The sequence below is a fragment of the Agelaius phoeniceus genome, chromosome 8 (assembly GCF_051311805.1).
Source record: "Agelaius phoeniceus isolate bAgePho1 chromosome 8, bAgePho1.hap1, whole genome shotgun sequence".
NCBI lineage: Eukaryota > Metazoa > Chordata > Aves > Passeriformes > Icteridae > Agelaius > Agelaius phoeniceus.
The window spans coordinates 31,604,731-31,610,730 of NC_135272.1; positions in this window are offsets into that span (position 1 = coordinate 31,604,731).

The following is a 6,000-nucleotide window of genomic DNA, read 5'->3' on the forward strand; positions in this document are numbered from 1 at the left end:
CAAACAGGGGCACATACACGCACCAAGCAATTATTGCACTGCCAAATTATCTGCACAATCTCTCATTGAATATTTGTCTTCAGAAAGACCTGCAGGAACTGCTCTTTTCCACACACAACCCCTCTGCAGCCCTTGACCAAGGAATCCTGGAAGCAAACATTCGGCCAAAGCACCTGAATTTGACTCATGCTGCACCATTAAAATGAGTCAATAATTTCATCAATCCAGCAAGAAATTGCAAGTCACTTCATTTATAAACAGACCTTTGAGGGATTTTTTTTAATCCAGTAACAAAAGGAGAAACAGAAAGACTTCCTTTACAGATAAATGCTGCAGGGGAAAAAAAAAAAGACAATTTTTAGAGAAATCATTCAGCACTGTTAGCCCGTTGGTACAGTGTACACCTTGGCTGCACATCAGCTGTTATTGGATAGCAGAAGCTGTATCCATCTGTAACTTTCATTAAAATAGAATGCCACTGCATAATTATATCTGGATTTTTTAATTCTTTTTTTTTTTTTTTTTTGCATAGGATACCAGTAAATCTTTCTTTCTCTGTTGGAACACACACAATATGTGAAATCTGCATTTATAGCCAAAAAATGGGTGCACAGCATCAAAGCATAGCATAGAAATCGAGCATGATAAATACAAAGCAGCAAGAAAACTGAAACATCAAATGGCTCTTACTTGATATTTCTGCCATTCATAGCATCACAAAATTAAAAAAAAAAATACAAGGGCCATGTCTGTTTCAGAAAAATAGACATATCAGATATTTCCATATGAAAACTATATACATATCTAATTCCAGAGCAAACAGGGACAATTCTGTCCTCCCCTTGTCGCACAGAGCACAGACTTGTCAAGAGAACAATTCAGCAGAAAGCTCCCTGCCTCAGGTAGAGCCTGGTTACCAGCAGAATTGCCTTGATGCCTTTGCCTTGATGACCGAGGAGTAGCAGGCAGACAATACTTCACATTTCGAGCTTCAGTCACTCCTGGAGCTGGCTCGGTTACAAGGAATAATTCTGATTCTCAGCAAGTTCAACACATTTGCATGAAAGAAATAATTTACTCTGTTGCACCCCCTAGTGGGATTATTTAGAGTAATCAGATCCTCACGGTTTTGTTATTTCTCTATTCATAGTACACGTTAACTAAGGGGAGTCAAAAAAGGATGTACTTAGGTTCCCAAATTAATTTACTTCAAGGTTAACTGACATTTCTCTCTTTTGTTGGTGGTTTCCAATAAGGAATAGTAAGACACAGAGCACCCTGTGATACATAAACGTTTGATATAATCATGAATTTCTGGTTTGTGAGCTGGGTTCTATTTTCAGTTTAAACCCAGAGTAGAAAGAATTTCTATTCCAGGGAAAAATTACTCATTCTCTTTTTAAGGTCAAGCAATACGTGTAATAAGGAGAGATCCAAAGAGAGGAGGAGAAAATGTGGAGTTGGTGCATTATTAATGCCAGCTATCTCCAATGCGTCCAATAAGTTTTTGCAAATTGGCAAATGGCAAAAAGTCACAGTATTGTTAACATCATTATTTGACTTTGTGTCCATGTTGCTCCTACCTCGGTGAACTTACCTGGAAAAAAAAAATCAGCCCCATAATGAATGAAGCAAAGGGTGAAGGAAGCAAATTGCCAGGACTCAAATCCTGGTTTTTTGTTTGTTTTTTTTTTTTTGCTGTTGAGCTGATTGTGCTCTCATTGCAAAGAGAGCTGTTTGTCAGCCACAGCTCACAGATTCAGCGTGGCCAGGACTGACACTGCACACAAACCGTGGACAGGAAGCTTTTGGAAAATCAGGCCCAAATGTTGTGCTCAGACCAGCAGTATCTAGATAGGACACAGGGCTGGTAGCAACAGCTGGGAGCTCCATCCTTGCTCCAGCTTCCTCATGGCAGACACAGAAAGAGAGAGGCATAAACCTGTCCTTAAACCTCAACCTGGCCATTGCTGAAGTGGAGCAGAGGAGCACAGACAATTTTCCCTTCTCTGGAGGTGCCTGCCTGGCCTGCACAGCGCATCAAGGGCAGATCAAAGAGCTGCTGTAGGAACAGGTGCCACTGGGCTGCTGGAAGGCATTTCCCCCTTCCCCCAGGCAGGTCTGTCCAGTCTTGCTGAAGCTCTCACCCTCTAAGGGTTTTAACTACACATATAAAGATGTACAGACAATCCCAAATTGCCTTCCTCACCGCATTAGGATTTAAAATATCACGGCACTTCCAACAAGTCCTGACATCGGATGGCAAGAAGGAGCAAACAAAGAGATCTAGCTTATCTTTTGTGCTTAGATATATTTTATACCAGAGTATAAAGGAAATCAATATTCCCATCATAAATCTTGCTTACTCTCCTTATAGAGGTGATGGCTGACTTCCACGTGAAAATGTCAAAATAAAAGCACTTTGCTCTCCAAGAGACTTTGGTTCAATCAGGCATAATACAGCACAAACAACCCTAATGTAAATAAATGCACTGAGAATGCAAACATCCACAGGAGGCAGGACTGTCAGAGCCCTCTTACTTCCACTAGGGATATGCATCCACTGCCTAGGCAGAGTGGGAGCATCTCCTGCCTGCTGCCCACCAGAATGAGCAAGCATGGGCTCTGTAATCTGATGAGCCGTGATTTTCCCTCATTCATTAACATTCAAAATGGTTTCTTTCTGCTTCCTTGCAGCCCCTGAGATGGTTGACCAGAACATAAACAGGAAAGACCATTGATGCTAGCCAGGGAAGGCTGACTCTGGCTGGCTGCCTGTGTAACTATGATAATAAGCCATTCTTAGAGCGTTATCAATGAAAACCGTCTTGAAATCCACACACGCCGTGGAAAACGTGAATCTGTCCTGGTGAACCCTCATGACGCAGCCACTGCTCTTCTGCTTCACCATGGCTGACACAGATCACATCAAAGCCATTATGACCAGAGGGAAGATTAATAACTTCTGCAATTTCAGCTACAAATGTGTTAACAGGACTATGTTTACGTATTTTGGATTAAAAAAGAATCAACGCTAACAAGTAACTTGAGCATTATCATTTCACATTAGTGAATTGCCAATAAATTATTTTGTGGAAATTGCTTCATTGTGAAACCAGGACACTGGAAAGAACAATCTTATGTGTATAAAATTAAATTTTGGCAAATCTATCTGACAGACAATAGACAGGGAAAGTATATATTTCCAATAATGAGCATTTGCAATTCACAATAATTTTATCTGTGTATGTATCTGAAACAAGAAGAAAACACAAGGGAAGATTTTGTAGGGAAGTGTTGATAACAGAGGTAACAGGATGAAAAGAATAAAAATAAAATTGCTTCCAGTAACTGGCGGCAAAAACTAAAGCACAGTGTCATCAATATCCATGACATCCGTGAACAGAGTCATCACAATGCTAAAAAAATCATATTTCATTTCCTCTGTTCAGGTTAGCCCAGCGATCTGGCACCTCTGCTTCTCGTTATAATGCTGTCAGTAGGTGAAATTCACAGGACAAGGGCTGTGTGTTACCTCTGTCCTACTTAAGCCTACATTTACTCAGGGTGTGTACTATAATCTGTTACACCTAAACACTTCTTTTGATCATTGATACTTGGTTTTAAATTATTTTGATCCAAATATCAATCCAAATATCTTTTCAGTGATGCAGGTGTAAAAGCAAAACCTAACAATACCACAAATTTGGATTTAATTTTCCATACAGAAGGACTTTTTTTTCATTTTAGTGCTCCTCACATGCTGATATTAACACCTGTGCAAACTGAGTGTAAAAGGCGATCAAATCACAATTCCCCAATCACATCAGCTGTGGTATTTTTGCACCCACTTGGCACAGATGCAATTTATTATATGAGATTAAACACAGTGGTGAATCAGGCCTCCTGTATTTAAAATAACAGCTCATATTTTCACCTATAGATACCATCACCAGATCTAGGCAGGGGGGTAATAATGTTTTAAGCTCATCTTGAATTCTCATGGATTCTTGTAACTATCACCAGGTAATCCTGTGGCTGAGAGGCACCGCTCAGGAGCAGCCCAAGAAGGAGAAAGTTTTTATAAATCAGGCTCAAAATGCACAGGCATGGCTGTGCCAGTAAGATGTCACAGTGCATAGCTGTTACAGACCTCTTGGGCTTGAAAATATTAAATACATGCCAGATGTAGTGGCAAAATAGTCAAAATGTCATCATAACATAACAACATAACTCCATAAGGAAACACTGTAACCCCAATCTTACTGCCTCTTAAGGATTGCTAATTCAAAGGGGAAAAAACAAGCTGAGTTTCCATCTTTGAAAAATACCCTCCAAAAAAGGTTCCCTACGTCATATCAACGTTGTCTGTAATGTGGAAATTGTATAGTGGGAGAATAAATTATCAGCAAATTAATTGGATATAAATAGAATGCTGTTATGTGTTTGGCTTTAGCTGTCAGCAGCTCAGCACTCAGAGCTGATCATGGGTGTTGTTTTATTCAATCAAATAAGACCCTTTATATTATAGTGTTCTATATTCTGTAACTAGAACTATTATAATTTGAGCTGAAGCAGTTATCTTTACTACCTTGTGAATACAATCTGAAAGAGTTACAGAAAATGCTGATATACTTAGGATGACCTTCTTTGGTTCAGTGGTGTTACAGGCATACATTTTTTTCTTTTTTTGTTACTAGGAAGGAGAAAATTACATTGGGCTAAAATGAATACTAATGAAACTCCTTAGTTAGCTTTCTTTGTGATAAGAATAAAAAATTGGAGCTATGTTCCTCTAGAATCTCAAGCAATTTTTGTCCTTTATTCTGATAGAAAGATTACTGACAGTAGAGAAGGAGAGCAAAGTAATTTCATAAAATATCTGCATTTTTAAGAATGCTTTTGTTGCAAAAATGTTGGTGTGCAATTTCTTCAATCTACTTTTAAGGCTGTAAAGAAAAAGTACCTATTTGTTCTGCACTGCAACAATGCCAGCTGCATTCAATCAACTAAAAAGCTGCAAGCCATAAACCTTCCTCCACAGCTATAGAAGAAAAAAAGGCAGGGCCATAAAAATTCATCAGGATAATGTAGAGATGAGGCGTGTTTGAATCACCATCCCTGCAATCAACCAATCACTCATCCTGTGGCATTTACAGCACATCTCATTCCCCTGTTCCTTAAGGACAATTGATTTTCCTGATTCCATTAGCATAACGGCAAGGAAAATGACTGCAGTGCAATATTTCTGGAAACTTCCAACAAGTATGCTGTGTGCTGGAGTGTGACCATAATAATAAGCTACCTAGCTAGCAACTGCGTGTGCTGCTGCTGCTGCTGCTATGGTATCACATCCAAGGGAAAAGGACACAGACTAAGCAATTTTGGGTTCATGCACAGGGGGGGAAAAAAAAATGTTTTCACAGAATATAAACCAAAAACTCACTTAAGCAAATAAACATAATTTCAAGGCGGGCTGATCAGTAGGCAACATCTAGCAGGCCTTGAGCATTATTGTGTTATGGTTAATAATTCCATTTTCTGAAACATTAGTAATACTTCTGCATTCCTCAATGGCTTTTATACTCCTGTTTTAGCTTAGTTTAAAACAGAAGAAAATGAAACTTTAATACCAGAGTTTTGTTATAAATATACAAGAAGAATGCATCAGTGGATTCCCCAAAGAATTTACAACCATTCACAGCATTACACAGTCATCAGCACTACGCAGGGGTCTCCACATTTTTCAGTTTTCTCTGTAAGTTCAATGATAATATCCACACTAGCTTAAATTATTCAAGATGATGAAACCTTATTGGTGAACATGCAGTGCCTAAATTTAAAACTGTACATTATTATCTTCCCTTGTGAATGTATTTTAAGGATGTGTTAAGCTTTTTGAAGTGTAATTCAGAGACTACTGTATCTCAAACAACATAAAATACTTTTCATCTTGTGAAGGATCCTTTAGACTTCTAAGGTCCTATCTGTTGTACATTT